Source organism: Pinus tabuliformis, chromosome 8, assembly GCF_031772625.1.
Source record: "Pinus tabuliformis cultivar Carrire ecotype Pingquan chromosome 8, CPIR1, whole genome shotgun sequence".
NCBI classification, from domain to species: domain Eukaryota; kingdom Viridiplantae; phylum Streptophyta; class Pinopsida; order Pinales; family Pinaceae; genus Pinus; species Pinus tabuliformis.
The window spans coordinates 1,741,099,850-1,741,120,627 of NC_142294.1; positions in this window are offsets into that span (position 1 = coordinate 1,741,099,850).

Consider the following 20,778-nt stretch of genomic DNA (forward strand, 5'->3'; position numbering starts at 1 on the left):
TGACTCCATCAGCATGTTATTATGTGTAACAACTTTCTATTTACTACTCTTTTGTCTTAATATAATATATTTTTACAAATTTTCATATCCTAGAAGTAAATTGATACCTAATTTTACCCTTGTATTGTTTCATTCATAACTCCCTCATAATAACTTCATCCTTTGATACTAATATGTCAGTGGAAATCTCTCTTGAAGGTGTTTCATTCATGTTGCGAAAATGCTACCTATCAATAATACACATAGTCATCATGTGTTTTTTCTACTTGGAAATGTTATTTTGCCACCAACTACCGAACCTTTACTTCCGAACCCAACACCACAAGAGCCAGCCGCCCGAACCACCACTATAGCTAGCCACCCGATACCACTACCCGGATAATGAATCTGAAAGGAGCCATTCTGAAGGCACTGCCCCTCTCTTGCCTTCCGAACCCGCTACACCGCGATGAAGAGGCAGGCTGATACTACAGATATGTCTTTGAGGAGGCTGAGTACTTCCCTGAGACCGCCTGAGATAGGGCATGAGATTGGCTTATTTCTTGAGAGTGCTGGAAGAAATACAATATGAAGGACACCTATGCTTCAACATGACCTAAGCTTTGAAACTGTTGGAATGGAGGAAAACCTAGAGGCTAAGCAGGTACCAATCCGATTATGATCCCGCTTAGGCAGGCTGATTCTAGGATATGAATATGTCTTTGAGGAGGCTGAGATAGGACTGGAGCTGAGACCGCCTGAATGAAATAGGGCATTTGATAGGCTTCTATCTCAATAGTTACTTTACACATTGCCGAAGTCTCACTTAGCACTCTTACGCCCAATCTTTCAAATGCTCTAGATATGAAAATATTCTTTGACTCCTTCGATGGAATGGATCGGGTTGAAACCAAACCCTAGAAAGAGGCTAGGCATTAGGGCTGTGCTTGCCTTGATTGAACTAATTTATGGATGAAGCGATATCGTGTGATCCTGAACCAATTATTAGGTCAGAAGTAGAAACAAATACCGATCAGGGAAGGGTTAACACAGAAGATCTATAAGATTCCATGCCATTTGAGAATGATCAAAACCCCAAGCCTGTTCGATCGAAGCCACTGCATAGAAGCCCTATCTATAGGCACGCCCTAAGCCCTCTGCCCTCTGCTCTCCCCCGCCTCCCCTCCTGCTGACTCTGCCTTTGCCACCTTAGATGCTGCTGGTAGGGCTGCTTATTTTCCTGGAACAAGATCAACTCGATCAACTGGTGGCTAAGCAACTAGATATGGAACCGGTGGATATTCAGCTGGAGTTGATGAAATTGGTTCAACTCAGTCAACTGCATCTGCTGTCTTTGCCTCCGCATCGCCCCTAGGAGCTACAGGGTATATTGGATCATCATTTCTTGGAACAACAGGCAATGCTGAAATTACATATATCGGAACTATAGTTGATGTTGGAGCATCCTTTTGAGGTACAATAGAATATCTTGGAACACCACTTCTATGAACAGCACCAAATACATATATAGTAGGAACAAAGGAAGATACCGGAGCGCCTGCTCTTGGAACAAAAGGCAATTTTGGAACTATACTTCTAGGAACACTTGGAAATGTAGGAACACAAGGTCCCGGAGGGGCTTGCGCTTCCTAGTGCAAGGAGGAATTCAAACTACTAGTTCTCCAACTAGATATGAAACCAGAACAACTACAACTGCTGAATCAACTGGAACTGTCTATGCTTGCTTTGTTGCTTTCTCCGCTGTTGGTGCTGCTGCTTAAACTCTTGGTGCTGGAACCACTGCTCTTGCCTTTGCTATTGGTTTAGGTTATACTAATGAAACCCGGTCAACTGTTTAGGAACACTTGCAGCTGGAACTTTACTTCTAAGGACTTCATGGGATGCCGAAACTAAGCTTATAGGAACATAAGGTAATGCACACTATAAAGTAGGAACGCGTACGAATGCTGGAACAACGGGCAATTACGTAATTACATATATATATAGGGACAAAGACAGATGTCGGAACGTTGCTTCTATAAAAACACGCATAGATGCACTAACTTGAACAATAGCTGATATCATAACTACATTGATAGGAACATCATTGGATGTCAAAACAGGAATGCTAGCTGCTTAAACTCGATCTGGTGGATCTGCATCTGACACTGCTTAAACTACTGCTGAAACGACAGAATCTACTGAGTCAACTGGTTCAAGGTCAAATGGATTTGTATATGGGACTGTAAATGGATCCCCCGTTCGTTGCCAAGAACGGATCAACAAGATCAATAGCTTAAGCTGCCTCTGTTGCTCGTGGTGGATCGACTACTACTATGATAGAGACTGGAAAAACAACTGAGCCGACGGATTTGGGACTGAGCCAGATGATGCTAGCGCTGGGGGCAGGCGGGCTTTGACAGGCTTTATCACGCTACGCCGGCTTCTTCGACTGGAACTTGAACGGGCTGTGATGCTGCTGACTCTTATGCTGCTATAGACTCAAAGCCCTCTTCATTTATATCCCGGAAATAGAAAGCTATACGGCCGCGAACTACTAATACACGGGGGAGTACAGGTTTTGTTCGCCTCACCCTGGCAAATCTATTGATTGGATCTAATGGATGGCAGTGAAGCTCCTGGCTCGTATGCTACCTTTGCTTCTGTTACCTCTGCATCTGTATTTGGATATGCCACTATAGGATATGAAACGGGAAAACAGGCGGGCTATGGCTCTCCAACCAATAGGCTCTGCTCCTCTCGCCCCTGGTACTGCATAAGCCTCCGCTACTAATGAAACTCCTGCCTTTTACGGTCAATCTCGATCTATCATTGCTGCTCGATCTAAAACTAGCATGGATGCTGGCTCTCTAACAAGCTCTTGCCCTGGAAGGGATGAGCCAGCCCCAGTTCCCAAGAAAGCACCACTAACAGCTGCATATATAGTTCCAGAAGCGGATGTAGATTGAGCAGATCCATATGTACTAGTTAGAATTCCATTTCGAAAACCAGCAGTATCTTTTAGGCGTAGATGAGGCTGTTTCATCAGTCCTATCCTAACTGGGCTATTGTTTAGTCTCTCTATACCAGGTCCAGATTCGGGGGTTGGACTGCCTCGCTCTCACTCGGGTGTAACCATTTGATTCGTTAGCTGGCTGGCTAGGGTTAGGTATGTATGGTGGCCTACCATGCACCCTTGTCCGAATGAATTGAAGTCAATTGATTGTCAAAGCTAGTTCCTAGTGGTAATGAATTGATTCAACCAAATCCTACTCTAATAATGTATTTAGAATGGGAAGATCTGAAATGGGCCATCAAATTGCGAGGTATGCTTTGCAAGGTGTTGGCTTTGCCCCCGCCTTCGTTCCTGCTGCTCCCACCACGGGATAAGGTGAAACCCCCGCCTATGCCTCTATTGCTGCTCCTGGTAGTGCTTGCTTTGGGACTGGAATTGGAACTTCAATAAAAGAAACTGGTACAGGGTCAATTGCATTATCAATTGTGGCTCCGGAACGGGCTATGGAATTGGATTTGATCGAATAAGAACTAGCTATGCTCTGGCTGTTGGTGATACTGCGGGTGATACTTATGCACCTGGAACCAGGCGAGGTAGCGGCCCTGGAAAAAGATCTCGATCTCGATAGAGACGATCCGTCTTGGCCTTCTACTGTAGCATAATGAGGTCAACCGCCTGTTTTTTACTCTTCTTCCAAGCAGCCCTGAGCGAGATAAGAGCCTTAGTATACGAAACACATCACCAAAACCAAAGAAGCACACATTGGTTAGGGGCACGCCCACCGGCGGTAAGAGACACATCCGAACACATCCATTGGTCGTCCAGCAACCATGGTCTGGTACTCGGAAAAGGCTGATGATTATAGTAATGTAAGTAATAGCAATGAGATCATTAGTGTTTATCCCTAGTATGTTCACCTATCAATGGAGTTATGACTATATATACACCAATGACCGAGTAGGAGTATAAGGTAGTGCAATGAATATTAACATATGAATAAGCAGTAACGATATTTTCACTACGATACAGAGGTGGTTAAACACGGATAGTTGAGCTATACTAATAGTGTTATAAGCAGTATGTATATTATGGCAATACAACCAATCAAGCTACCTGTGAAAGCAGTTGAAACAAGCATAAATATGGTAATGATCACAGCTGGTTACCCAGTAGTGGTATAAGGAATACGGGTCAATATGAATTCTCACATATTACTCTAATATCTAATGGGAATAGTACCAACCATGTTCCAACTATCACCAGTCAGTAAGCTAGTAATCATACACTGATTTGGCTTCATGAGGCTTTGTTACCTATATGAGACTTTATGCTAATGACCAGTCTAAACATGATACCTTTCTTATCACTGATCTTATATTGATATCATATATGGTCATAGTAATGGGATTTATACATAACCAATACACCTGAACAAGTATAACACATGAGTAACCATGATGATTACAGGAAGCTTAGTCAACCTTATACTCTTATCACTGCTTCTTGCTTAGTACTCATTGCACCTACTCTATTAGTACTGTTACCCTTATCACACAATGTAGAAGCAATACTGGTTTGTATTTGCACATTGCTATTATTACACCAAGTATAACACAATAGGTAATCACATAATCATTGATACTCTTCTATTCACATTGTACGCTATTACTCACGAGCTAACCAACTTATGCGTATTTATATAATATGAAAAGCATAGTGATAAAGTCAAAGCGTATATGATCCAAAGCTTACTTTTCATTCCATAAGTATTGGTCATATGATGCTTACTATTCCAATGCTATGTAAGGGTTACTAATATGACATGAGTATAACACACGGTAAAGATGCTTACCTTATTCCCATATGTTACTAGCTGTGGATTCATAAGCTATATACACATAAGTAGTACTAATACAGTCAGCTCTGTTCAATTCCTTGCACTAGGAAGTGCAAGCCCCTCCGGGACCTTCTACACCCCTATTCTAAGCTTAAGGATGAGCTATTACCATTCAATAAAGGTGAGGTAATCTATTAAGCTGAAACAGTCATCAGTTACGTATGTGTTAATAAGACAGGTACCAATCAGACTGGATACGGTTTGTTACATATCTAACTAGTCCTAATTCCATTGTATCATCTTATACCATACAGCTGCTTACTGTGATAAGATATGAGCTTACTCTATAGGCTTAACAAAGGTAATGGGTTTGAATCCCAGGAATGAGTGATCTCCATATTGATTAGGTTTGTCAACAGCCTAGTAGTATAGCTTACATGATAGGGTTATCCTATTGAATATGATAGCTAGTTTGATATGAGCAGATCCCTATTAACTAACCTGTAGATGTTTCATACAGAGTTACAACAAACATGAAAGGTAAGTGTAATTACATATCTATCTCTATTGAGATGTGTATACTACTTATTACATACGTATTACTCTAGTCGACGGAGTGCTGCCCAACAACCACTTACTTAATTAGGAATCGGAATCGGAGGTACCACAATAGGATATATTTCCCCTTACCCCTGAAACTGCTACCCCTAGTCACATTCTATGGAAGAGCTTCATCGTTACTGCCTCTATTGGGTCGGAATGAAACTGGCCAACCTTAATTTAGCTTTAGACCAGAACCCTAGGACGATAGAGTTATGGAGGATCGATCCCTAACCCAAGACTTTCTCTTTTTAGCAGCACTGGATTATGAATTGAATGGATTAAATCACCCAACATGCTCTCAGTCAGCCACTTGCCTTAAGAGAAATGCCATTTCGATACCACATATGACTCGACCCATGCCAATGACGCGCTTAATAGAGAGAACATTGCATCTCATACACTTTTTAGTATTTACCGGAACCGACCTTGTAGCCCCCAACTAGGTGCCTTCGGAGCCCGGAATAACCAATGCAATTAGTTAATGGATGGGATTTTGTCATTTGTGTTATTACATATAGAATATGAAACCTGATTTACCTTCTTTCCACATGACCCAACCGACCCAGGATAAGAAAGAAGTATTCATCCACGAACTTCAACTTAGTTACCTTTTTATGGATTGCCGCCAAATACTCTTAGTTGCCTACTTCCTTTGCTCCCCCCGATTAGTATGCATGGTCATGGCAGTAGGGTGGTTGGATGAATAGATGGATGGATGTATGGATGGTGCAATAGAGGGATAGTTTAGTAGTCCAGTCCATAGGGTTTTGACCTTGAGCTTTGATCCTTGAAACTGCCTGCCGGGTATGGCTTGGGTAGATGGATGGCATTCGGGACATCTTAGAGCCTCGTTGGGATGGGATTATGGGACCAGACTTATCAATGCTAGGAGGAGGGATATTGAGGGATGCCCTGACAAAGCCAGCCAGGATATCCTTTGTTTATCATACTTGCCTTTAGAAATATTACTCAATTGGGACTGCTATTACACACTCCCTTTCTCTTTACCTGCACCAACAACTAGACCTGGTACGGTAGCCCTGTATCTTTACTTAGGCTTTGCAGGCCTCGAGACCCAACATTTGGATTCTTTCAGCCAGGAAGCCATTGTTGTACGGAACATACCCTTGCCTTTACTCTTTCACCTACCACAACTAGTAGATCTTTAGCCCTAGACCTTGAATGCATGGCAGGCATTTTGTTAGTCACCCATGTTGCTAGAGCTTTGAAGCTCCTTATGGGATGGGGTGGCATGCCATGAATGGATGCAGTGAATGGGGATGCTCAACCTTACCCCTCTCTTAATACCGCCTTCACCTAGGAGCATGATGGAATTAGATGCCAGAAAGACTCAAGTTGGCAGGGACATGAAACACTCCCCTTGTTTCTCTTTACCTGCACCAACTAGACCTGGAGCCAGCCCTAGACCTGGAATCTTTTAGTGAGTCACCCATGTAGGTAGAACTTATCTTAGAAGCAGCAGATGGGATTGGAATTGGATGGCATGTGCTATTAAACCACCTTACCCTTGACTTTTCAATGGTCACTCGTACTTCCAACCAAGCATAGAAACTCTATTACTATGCGCAGCCAGGCCATACCTAAGCGTAAACCTGACTTAGAATAACATGCCAGGCTCAGTCATATAGGCATGCATCCAACCTACCTTGCTAGAGACCAAGCCTTCTAATACCAGGCCGGTCAGTACCTTTCATATTTGGATATATTCCTCCCTAAATTTCATCTCATGCCTTATGCCTATTATATCTTATATTATGCATAGTGGAAGAACCGAGGCGCCTGTACTATAGACCAAAGAAAATAGAAGAAATATGCTAGAATAAGAAAGGCTGAAAGAATCAAAGCTCATTATCGAAATCACGTATATATAATATCTCTTGCTGTGTCTGTGTAGCTCTAGCTCAACGTGTGTTGATTGTGTGTAGTGATCTCAGTAAGTGTATATCTTTAAGCCGTGTTCAATATCTAACCTCGTGTTCAGCTCCTGCTCTCTGGTGTGTCCATCCATTCCTCTGGTGTCCAGCCATCCCATCTAAACATACAGACCCTCTAGCCCAGCCCTACCACCCATACCATCCATCAGACTCATACCGCTAATATTCACTCTATCCCCATCTAGCTCTATCCTTCTATCTAGCTATACACAGCTATACCCCAGCTCTATCTATCTCTCTATCTACCTACCTGCCTAACCTACCTTTATTACCTCCCTCTACTAGCTCTGAATGAGTACTAGACTATTCCTCTTCAGCTTGAGATTTCATTCAATATATATTAGTATTTATAGTATCGCGCGCTACCTACACAGCTTCAACACCTTGAAGGGTTAAGGTGGCTATAAAATGCACGCAAATTACCATCAGGACATGGATTGCTTTGAGGGCTTGACGGCTTTCCCGCTGACTTTTACGAAATTAACCAACAACTTTCATTGGATCAGCAGGCTCAGCAACCAACCTTTATTGGGTCAGGCTCAATTGGTACTTAATGTGGTACTTAATGGTAGCAAGGGAGAATGGTTATCGTAACTCTTTTCTTTTCTTATTGAAAAGTCAAAGTGTGAGTCACAGGCACAGGGCCAACGCTTCCACTAACGTCGAGGGTGGATTAGAAATGGCGATAGAATGCTTTATAAGAGCCATTGAGCACGTTTTGAAAGATTGGTTATATTTGCTTCTTCAACCTAATTCTTATGACTTTATTTGTTACGTTCTTCTTAAATCCAACTCTTCCTTATAAAGAACTGGATGAATGACTTGAATAGAGGATAACTGCCCCCCTATATAGGGAAAGTCGAGGTAATTTGACCAGAGATTAACTAACTAAATAGAAGAAGGTTAGTCCTGATAGCAAGCACTTGACCTCTCTATCACTTTGATCTTGAACTTGGTCCCACCTACCCGTTTACTATTGCAGTGGGAAGGCGCAAGAATAGAACAGGTTAATGGGAAAATCTATGGTAGTATGGGAGGAGGGTTTCTATCACTCTTTTCTTTATTGAGGAAGAGTAAGAGCGTGAGTCACAGAGTGTATGAGATTGTATGATGGATGAGTCAGTATGAGATTGTATGATGGATGAGTCAAAGGACAGGGCCCCTCGTCAAGGGTGGACTGGAAGTGGTAATAGAATGCGCTACAAGGGCGATTTATATGGTTTTCGACATTCACCTAAGTTCCTTGCCCCTAGAGGGACAAGTGGATTCACACTTTTGTTCAACCTTCACTTTAGTTTCTTCGCACCCGTTCCGTTGGTCTTTATTACGTATAACCGCTTGTGAGCATCCTTCCCTTCTGAAAGCCAGTGCTCTTTCTTTCCTATTGCCTTGACAAGTTGGGTCATCAGGTCTTGAACGATGCTCTTACCTTTTTTCAATGCTCAATGAATGACGACGTTGATGCAAAGGAGAAATTCTTTCTCTTCAAACCCCCACCCATGAACCAGCAAGCAAGCAGCTTAAGGAAGCACCAATCCAACAGCTCTTCTTAATAAGAAAGGAAAGGAACGCCTTGGAAGAGTTGACAATCGTCCAGCTTGCCCGGCCAATCTTAACATCACATCACTACCTGCCCTTAACCGAGGGAAGTGGGAAAGCATGGGCCAAACATCCAGTACGTCACATGACTACTATATCGGGTGGGAGTGAACAAAGGATGGTAACAGTAAATGAAGGAGCCGGGTAACCGGTTGAACGAACAACTATAGGAGATGGGGAATTGAATTCCTTCCTATGCTTTTATTAGACTGCAACTACCAGCACGCTCAAACCAAAGCCCTATCCTCTATCTCTACTTGAGACCTTTCCGTCTATCTAGCCCGTCTCTCTCTCTCTTGCTGCCCGGCTTTCTGATCTCTCCCTCCTCAACCTTTGCACCCGTATCACAGTTCACCCGTACCAATCGTAGTTTCCAACAGTGCATGGAACCTATTACCTACCTGTATCATCAATCTCTCCCTCCCTCCCTCTCTTCCTTTTCCTCCCTTCCTTGCCCCCGGAGGGACAAGCGGCTTTGCACCTTGGAATATTTAGAAGAAGGAGCAGTAGGGAAGTATCTTATTGGATAGCAGCTGGTTTAATAGCTAACAGGTAGATCCCCGTGGGCAGAACAGAATAACCCTAACTGGTTGATTCGAGAACTTATTGCTATTGGGCACGGATATATCACTAGGGATGGTGTAGAATTGTAGGGATGGGATGATGTGAATGGAAGGAGTAGGGATCGTGAGTCAAGGCTTATCTACTGTGTCCAGGCCTCAAGCGTCAAGGCTTATAGTGAAGGGACTCGGCTTGGCGGATCATTTTCATTAATGTCAGTAAATTGTTTGGTGAACCAGATGTCGGAGTTGATCCATCCTAAGGTGCAAGGTTTTTTGGTGCTAGTTCGATGGGAAGGCAGGCGGAAAGATAGATCGATAAGCAGGTAGGTGTGATTCGCAGTGTCTGTCGATCATTGCGTAACATCCCATTCGATGAGAGTAACCTAGCCGAGTAGAGTAGCCCAAGTAGAGAGTATCCGAATGATCAGCTATAAAAAAAGACCTTCTGTCTATGTCTGTCAGGGCTATATACCTCTCTACGTTAGGTGCTGTAGTAACCTTGTGCTGCATATACGTAAGTGAGGTAGGACCCGTTCGTTCGGTAGCGGTATAGGGTCGAGGGTAAAGGTATATGTTTCTGTCGAGACCTAGGGTCACTGTCTAGGAAGAGGTTTAGGTATAGAGTTCGAGGGCTATGATTCCGTCGACACCATGAAAAGTCTCATAGCCGGTCAGTGATAGAACTAGTGGCAGTGAAAGAAGAAAGATGCTCCATGGGAACCTACACTACACGCTATCTCTCACTATAGAAATATATACTTGAAGAATCATAATAATAGGGTAACTCCTCACCATATGAATAGTGAGTCCCTACCGGGCCTTTTGACCTTTTTACTACTTCAATTTTTCATACACATACATACATTTAGGTAGGCAGTCATGGAGCTGGCGGTCGATCAGGAAGGATCAACAGGTCCCGGAGGGGCTTGCGCTTCCTAGTGCAAGGACCCTTTAGGGGACTCGACTGATAATGAGAGGAAAGAGTAGAAGGATATTGCATTGGACCAATATGCTTATCCGAAAGCCGCTACTGCCTCCGCTATTGCCTACTCCCTACTCTCCGCTACTAACCGCATCACCAGGTACGTTAGTGACTCGACTGATAAGGACCCTTTAGGGGGCTCGACTAATAAGGAGAGGAGAGGTATGTTAGTGAATTTTTAGTTACTTATTTGATAGGGGCCACCCAATAAGTAAAATGAAACGAGCAACGGACGGAAACAGATCCTCAGAGATGGTTTGGTCCAACGGACGGATGGAACGGTACGAAACCATGTGAGGAATGAAATAATATGCATTACATACGTGAATTCACAAGAATGAAAGAGGTAGAAGCAATAATATCATAGATAATTTCATATATAATGAATAGCTGAAAGACCTTAGCGATCGAATGACTCGTTATTCAATCTATAATATAACTAAACTAACTCTCTTATATAAATAGAAGGAAGGTAAGAAAGGAAGGAGAAGTAGCATACTTACTCACTCATTCATATGGGTTGACAAGCATCCTTGCTGATAGGGACATGGAGAATGATGAAATGGTTGTAACGCCCTATTTCCAGCCAGGAAATTGGGATCAACTGGTCTTCGATAACGTAATTACATATATAATAGCAACATTGTCTGCTAAAGCGTAATTACATATATAAATAATTACCAGCAGCACGATCTCTAAAGAGTTTGAGGGGAAGAGGTAGCCGAGACAAAGAAAGAGCTAGGAAAGCAGAAGTAAGGGTGGCAGCACCTCGCCCAGCAGCATCTACACGCTTCCACAAATCACACATCCAATGCTAGGGACCCATCTGAACCTAGCAACTCACACCTACCCGTCCAATCCTAGGACCCGTCCAGTAGTGCATCCAACCAACCGAAGCAATCCACTCGTAGCACATCCAACCACGAGAAAACCTACCTATCCAATGCCTAGGGCCAGGAACCGCCCCGATAAAGCACAGAGGTAGCTATAAAGAAAGACAGTTGATCACGCAGAATCCCAACCAACGTCACTTCCTATACTAGCTTACCTTCGCTCTCAGCCCCAGGTCCAGCAAAAGGGAATTATGTTTAAGCAGCACCAGTCGTAGTAGATCCAGATCCAGAGCGAGCCGAAGATTCATACCAATAGCCGTAAGCAGCAAAAGTCGATCCAGCCCCTCTCCTCTCCTCTCCTTATCAGTCGAGCCCCCTAAAGGGTCCTCTCAAAAGTCGAGCCTGATTGCGCATCCTCTCCCTCTCCTCTCCTCTCCTTAATAGTCGAACCCCCTAAAGGGTCCTCTCCTTAACAATCGAGCCTGCTTACGCATCCTTATCAGTCGAGCCCCCTAAAGGGTCCTTAACAGTCGAGCACCTAAAGGTCCTTGGGGTCGAGTACCTAAAGGTCCTTATTAGTCGAGCGTGCTTACGCAACCTTGAAATGGTTCAGTATATACAGATTCTTACGTTCGTGAACGAGATTCTGTCTTTCGAGATCGAGACCCATAAGCAAAGGTGAAGGTCACTAAGGCATCAGGAAAAGCATAAGCTAAGGCAGCTTTAGGACCAGGTGGTGAAGAACTAGCATTAGATCCAGTAGAAGTCTATTTTCATTAAGCAACAGTCGATTGAGCAGTTTCTTCTGTTAAAGACGCATAATTCATCCTTTATTTATGTGCATGCCCCACCTGCAGGAATACTTAACCAGTAGAGTAGCCAGGGACATTCTGAAGTAGTACTTACTCCGATAGTAGGTGGGTCCATATTAAGGAAGGTAAGGTTAGGGCCTTCTCCGAGAATGTCATGGCCAAGAGCGTAAGATGTTTGGGCTTAGGGTGAGAAATAGAAAATGCATTGATGATGTCACCTTCCATGTCACCTAGCCATGTAATTTCCATACCATGATCCTATAACTTATCCTATTAGTTATCACATTACCTAGTGTAGCCATGTGTCTACTCTATCATCTGGCTTACTAATATCCAATTCATCTATCACATCACCCTATTAGTTTGACCCCATAGTGCTTCCTAAAATCACCATATGCATTGAAAAATATGCTTTATGGGGATTCCCTAATTGTTTTAGAATAGTGGGGAAGGAGGGGGGGGGGGGGGGGGTGGAGTGGTTCTAATATGCGAGCCATATACTTCTGATTTCTAACCTCCTCCCCTCCTCCCCACCCCCATATTATGCAACAAATAATTGGATGGAGGGGATGGATGACCAAACATCATGTATATGATTTTTTGGCCAATCCATGGTATGATTAGGAAGAAACCAAAAGGTTTCTACTACCTTGAAAATTCAAACCTATGAACTGTGTTAATGAGCAAGTGGCTTTGAACCCTCGTTACGACTAACCCACAAGATAAAATCACATTTATGAACTTGTTTAAACAATTGATTTGAAAAATCTAAATTCCCACTTTTCTTTGAGAATTTTCTATCAAACAATACACAAAACTACTAATAATTTCCCTATACTTTCTTTGGCCCCTACGAGTCTAGAATTCAAACCTAAGGCCCTATATTTCCTATCTTGGGTATATCCTACAATTGTATAGTTCTAGTAACCATTTCTCTTTTTGGATATTTGTTCAAATAGTTTACAATTTTTCAATCATTTCACCCGTATGCTTTGACTTCGGCCAATATAAGTCCCAATGTAGCAACCTGGGCATTGATATCACTTTGTCCTATAATTTTCTATCTTGGTGCTTACTAGAGTGGAAAAGTATATGGAAACCCCTAAGTTTCCCTCTAACTCACCAAAAGTACATTGAAATTATCTTCATCCTATAATATCACATTGATTCTACTGAGATTTTTCATTCAAATATTTTATGCAAAGGACAGGTATAATGCCAAAAACAAGCAGATTATATATATATATATATATAGATATATATATATATATATATATATATATATATATATATATATATATATATATATATAGATATATATATATATATATATATATATATATATATATATATATATCTATATATATATATATATATCTATATATATATATATAATCTACATTTTTTTGGTATAATGCCTCTTTTCAAACATGTATTTTTAATATGTATTTAAATGGTCTCTGTTGTGACCATTTTATTACACATATAAGAAAATGGTCACAACAGAGACCATTTAAATACATATTAAAATTACATATTTGAAAAGAGGAATCAAATAACTATATAACTCATTCATTTCACCTAATCATACACCACCTTGCTCATATTCTCTTAGTAGAAGGACACATCCGAGTTGTGGCTTTAAATCCACAAGTTCAATGACTTACGTAAATATAAGTACATAACTAGTAGTAGATATAACCAAGCCAAAGTACCAATACTAAAACTTGCTACCAATAGTTTCACATCCCCCGTTAGCCATGCAACCTTAGTATGCATCCCCTTATTTGCAATCATTGTCCATCTAGTTGTGCAGTTACCATTCTAGGGTATCCATCTCACCTCGACATGGATATTTCAAAACCCCATGGGTTTACCAGGAACTCCAAGTACCCTCTAGGTTTCTAGGTAGCTATATAGCCTCATACTAGGGAAATTTATCATGTTCCCCCAAATCCAACCATGATTTTTCCTAAAGTATCACATGTCATAGGATCTCTCTTCTTCCCTTCCTTGGATTTTCATCCTTCCCATAGGTAGAATGATGTAATATGAATTTTAGCAATGACACTTACACCCTTTTCTTTTATATGCATGTTCGCCTTTTAACACATGACATATTATAAAGTCACTTTATACGGAGTTAGGATAAAAAAATGTGCTCATTTGACTTAGGCTTATTTTACTAATGGCTTAGCTAACTACGATTAAGCCGTTTAACACTTAACCTTTGTATCCATTTTCACATTCAACGAGTCTTATCACCCATACTCTCTTGTCTAACTTAGTCTATAATAATGATTTATTTCATTAATATGCATCTAATTTCATATTTACAAAACTAGGCTCTTTGGTCTCTAAACATATAAAAACAAACACACATGCCTAAAATGGATATGTACTTCAGCACATTGGCCCAAAACTATTCCTTGGCTCTCCAACTTATATGTGATATGTACATCACACACAAGGGTCATCCTAGCGGTGTTACTTTAAGTAGGAAACATGAAATATTAGACATACACATGAAGATGGAGGCAACTTAAATTTTAATGCATAGTTCCAATATGTTACAATGCCTTATAGTGGGATAACACTTTGGTGCTAATTTATTATCCTTTTTTTTTGTTTGAGGGACATATATTTATATGGTTGTAGTCTCACAAATTCCAAATCCCCACATAAAATTCCATTTCATTGCAATGTTTACCCACTAGTTGTTTGATCCTATTTTGTTCTATAAGTAATTTTTTCTTCAATAGTTTGAGAACCTATTGTTAGTGCCCTATGTGGTGCTCCAGTGTAGAAGCCTTTATGGTCTCTCTCAAAGGTGATGTGATGTATTGAGGATTATTTCTATAAAGTGCCATAATTGAGGACATTTTTAATGAAGTGTGGAAGGAGACATTGTCCTACCATTATTCCAAGGCCAACCTCTTGGCCTGTTACGTCTATTTATTAGATGCAAATAAACATATCTATTGTGATGCCCTTATAATACTAGTGTAGTCCCCTTATTGTTATTGTTAGTGTAGCTTTCTATTGTTATTGTTGTAATCATGTAGTCTCAATATTTTTATTGTTGTGACCCATAGAAGCCCACTATTGTTATTGTTATGCCCTTACATTATTATTGTTAAGTAAGCTCTGATTATATTGTGACCCATTAAACTCATATATATACCAACGAGGTATTTTCATTTGTATAATCCAAGAATTATTAATTTACGTGATGTAAAGGAGGTTTCCCTCTTGAAGAGTGTAATTTTGAAGTTGTTAATCTATCATTTCTTTAGTTTCTTTATCTAGTTGCATAACATTTGGTATCAGAGCTTTGGATCCTAGGGTTTCACTATTTCAAACATGCCATCATAGAAGTTTCACTATAACTTATTTCTATGAAGGTTTAAAAGCTAAAATTTTGACCACATGGAGAAGAACTCTTGGTGAAATTCTTGTAAAAAAATAAGATCTTGTTTTGCTTTAGTTTCTGAGATATGGTGTGAAGAAGTTAAGGTTTTTAAATACTCTAGAATTCACTCCCAAACAAGTGACCTTGGGAAAATTCTCATAACTTTTTCTATAGGCATCAGATTTGAATTTCGCAAATTTTGAATTAAATCAAATAGAAATTAGTTTTTCGTTTATCATTTTTACGGTCGAAGGTTCGAACAATGACATGCGACATTCCTTACAAGGTCACTCTACTAACTCATCCATAATGAGGCCATGGTGGGAGATTGGACATAACTTTATCTTGAAGTATCAAATTTTGGTCTGAATTTTGACATTGGAAAGAAGACTTACATGGATACCACAAGACGAAATTTCATATCTTGGAGAGCCTAAATTGTATAGATACAATAGTTTCAATATCTAGCTCCCAAAATCAAGCAAAATGGTGTGTATATTTTTTTTCATTTGCACTCTTTGTTTGAAAAATAAGTTTGAAGTGATTAAAATGACATAGAGAAGCATAGATATCATTATTTCATTCCAATATGTTTGAAAAAAAAAAATGGACATAACCAGTAAGCAACCAGGAAGCTCTAATATCAGGCATAAAGAAGAGGAAGAAATGCAACATGATATATCAAAATTACAGGACCAAGTGCAAATAATTTCTTGCTCTCAAAGAGTAAGCAAAAATGAATTGGAAGTGATGATGAATGTTAAGATGGATGGTTTAGAATAAAAAATAAGAGAAATGGAAGGTTTAAAGGATTGTTTAAAAGCAAAAATGCAAGGTTTGAAGGATCATTCTACAAAGTTTCTACAACAAATTCTTCCTAGTTGTGACAAGGTACTCCATGAAACCCATGATTAAAACAAAGGGAATGTTAATCAAGATTTTAAAGACGCTAACCTTGGATTGAAGACTAACCACATTCCAAAGATCGATATGAAGAATTTTTAAGTCAAGGATCTGATAACATAGATACCACATATGGAACAATTCTTTGATCTATATGATGTGTTGAACACACTAAAGGTATGCATTGCAGCGTTATATTTTGAACAAAATCAATTTGTGTGGTATTGATGGCTTTGTTCGCATAAATAATTGTCACTTGGAATTTTTTTTTAGAATAATTGGTTGCACTTTATGAGGATACAAAGAGAAATACCTTAATTATCCAATTAATAAATCTCAAACAAAAGGGTTCAATGGCAGAGAACTTTGAGGAGTTCCAAAGATTGAGTATATATACACCATGAACTAACCCCAGAAAAAGAAGAAATGAATCCGACAATATCTTGTAATGAATTGGTGGGAATTAACATTCCTAAAACCCTAAATATAGAATAATATATCAAGAAGAAAAAGGTAATAATCCTTATTAATTTGGGTATTACGCATAATTTTATTTCTTGTAAGATAGCCAAGTAATTGAAATGATTTCCTTATACAATGCCAGACTGTTAAGTGATGGTTGCGAACAGAGGAACTATAAATTTCTCTAGAAAGAGCCATAATATTAGGGTAACCATGGCATAATATGTATTGAATTGTCTAATGCTTTCCATTCGAATGGGTGGTGTTGATGTCGTACTAGGAGTCCAATGGTTACAATATTTGGGGACAAAAACTTCCAATTTTCAAGAAATTTTCTTGAATTTTTTAGGAAAGAAATGAAGTTGAATTAATGGGTATCACAGTCAAACCAGGGAAGATAATCAACTCTAATAGTATTACAAATCTTTTGAAGAAAAAAATCGGGGTGTAATTGTACAATTATGCTCACTATAGGTTCAAACATTGAACTCATCTATTTATCTACATCTCCAAAAAGTCTCGAACAATCATTCAAATCTGTTTGATAATCCCGAAGGCCTCCCGCCAATTCATGATTATGATAACTCTATTCACTTTATTCTAGTAAGTGTTCCTCCAAACAATAGGCCTTACAGATATCCCTATGCCCAAAAGAGGGAAATTAAATGTATGGTTGTAGAAATGCTAGATGATGGTATAATTCAACCTAGTCAAAGTTCTTTCTCTCCTCGAGTAGTATTGGTGCACAAGAAGGATGGATCATGGAGTATGTGTTTGGATTATAGGGAACTCAAAAATCTCACTATTACAGATAAATTTCCCATTCCTATCATTGATGAATTATTGAATGAATTACGTGGAGAAATTTTCTTCACCAAATTATATATTAATAAAATTTTAAATCAATAGAATTGGTGATGATACTTGCTTTCATACTGTATATATATTCTTACATTATTCTCATACACTACAGACATATAAATGATTCCTTGAGTAATTTACATACCCAAAAACTATTTGAAAATAAATTCCATACACCAAAACTCCAAAAATATTAAAGCCACGTTTTAGAACGGTGATTTCGCTACACTACAAATGGGTCTGGATGCAATAGAGTCAAGTAGGTAATAGATAATACATTTACATAAACCAAAACTCCATAAATATTAATCTTTGTTTTAGTACCGTGATTTCGCTACACTACAAACAGGTCAGGATGCAATAGATAATAGATAATACATTTACATCAAGCAATGGACCTTGAAATTAAAAATGTGTTTTATTAAAAAAACACGTTTTTCAAGTCGAAGGACTTTGAAAAAACACGTTTTTCAAGTCGAAGGACTTTGGCTAGAAATGAGTTTTGGATGCAATGGAGTAAAGTAGTAGAATCAAGTAAATATGACACATTTCTCATCATTATACATTTGCCACTCTACAACAACCATTCTGCCTAATTAGTCAAAACAATCCTAATTAACAACAATTAATATATATAGTTATTCATAAAACTCAACTCAATTAGATGAAAAGACAACAACATTAATAGTTATTCATAGAAATCAATCCAATTAGAGGAGAAGACAACAAGATTGATTAATATTAATGTATTTATTATTCATGAAAATCATATTGGTAGAGTATGTATTTTGATTCAAACATCATATTGGTAAAATATGATATTTTTACTTCAACAAAATGATTTTAACTTCAAATGAATTGGTAAATAGTTTATTTTCCTTTAAATAGAATAATTATATTGTCAATTTCAATTTAATTGGGTAAAATTATTTTTTAATATTATTTCAATTTAATTGAATCCTTGTATGGAAAAGCCATTGCTACTAAGGTCCATAAATTTGAATGGGCATGCTTTCACATTTCGAAGTTGAATTCAAATCTGGTGTTTCTTAAAAGATGCAGAGACTCCTCCAACTCCCTATTTAAGATGTAGCGATGATCTAATTCTTCAACTTGTCCTAACAATGAACCACACTCGTTGGTTCAAAAAGCGTTGACAAATGTACTATCATGTAATTTACGCCGAAATATTTTTTCTCATAAACTTGATATGGATCACAGAAGCCTCAATTCAACTATTGAATTTCTGCATGGAAAATCCATTGCTACTAAGGTCCATCAATTTGAACAATTTGAATGGGCACGCTTGCAGGTTTCAAAGTTGATGTCAATTCTGGCGTTTCTTAAAAGATGTAGAGACTCCTCCATCTCCCTATTTAAGATGTAGCCATGATCTCATTCTTCAACTTGTCCCGACAATGAACCACACTCATTGGTTCGAAACGCGTCAATAAATGTACTATCATGTGATTTATGCCGAAATATATTTCTCATAAACTTGATATGGATCACAAAATCCTCAATTCAACTATTGAATCCCTGCATGGAAAAGCCATTACTACTAAGGTCCATCAATTTAAACGGGCACGCTTGCAGGTTTTGAAGTTGAAGTCAGATTTGGCGTTTCTTAAAAGATGCAGAGACTCCTCCATCTCCCTATTTAAGATGTAGCCATGATTTGATTTTTTAACTTGTCCTCACGATGAACCACACTCGTTGGTTTGAAACACGTCGACAAATGTACTATCATTTGATTTACACCGAAATATTTTTTCTCATAAGCTTGATATGGATTAGAGAAGCCTCAATTCAACTAAGGAATAAAATTATTAAAATATTAAAAACAAATATAAATTTTATAAAAAAATTAATTAATTAATTTTTAAATTAAAATACAATAATTTATAAAATAAATTACTAAATAAAATATTCTAAAGATGAGTATGATGATTAATGTCCAAGACTACCAATATGGTTTATTAGACTTCAATAAGGTAAGATATTAATTGAGATTCTTTAAACTTTTATTTAGTTTTGAATTCTTGCAATGTTCATTTTCTTTTAAACACTAGTCTAGACACAAAGGTAATTCTTGTTAGCAAGAATGAAGTTGATGACTTCCATATAATACCTTAGCTTCATTTTCTCCTCTAGCTCCTTATCATCCCACAACTCATCCTTAAATTTGGAAGTAATAGTATTTTAGATATTATCCTTATTTTCCAAGATAATCTCCTTCTTTATCCCCAAAAGGTGTAGGGCATTATTATGCCTCTAGCTCCTTATCATCTCACAACTCATCTTTAAATTTGGAAGTAATGGTATTTTCAATATTATCTTTATTTTCCAAGCTAATCTCCTCGTCGAGAGATTGGACATCCTTATGCCAACTTTTTTTGAGCCAAATGTCGGGCTTTTGGCTATAGTTAGAAACAAATTTGGGGAACCTCTTGGCTTCCATGTTGTAAAGCTTCTTCTTATACATTAAATACCTAAACATAGGCACATTTTGAAAGGGTGAAAGACTAGCTTCACTCAAGAGGATAACGTAGGGAGTATTTCCTTCAACTTTATGTTGTAAATTATAAATTTCTTTTGGATCAGCTAAATCCTTTGACACAATTTTCTAAATATACTTCAACCCCAAAACTTATATTTTTATGAAAAAACAAAAATAACAAAAGTCTTAATTTTTTTTAATTTTTTCTTCAAACTTATTACAAATTACTACATATAATTTTACCTAATTTAATAACTTAATTATTCAATAACCATATAAAGTTACTAAGAAACTTGATGAGATCTAACATTGAGGAAACGTAAAGAAAAACTTTATAGTGTACACCAATGAATGGGAAACTCTTATCTCTTATCCATAAGTCTCTCTATGTGTGGAGCCTCTAGCCAACGGAGAGGTGACTGTCATGGGTTGAATGCATGTGTCTTTATTTTTTTTTACTT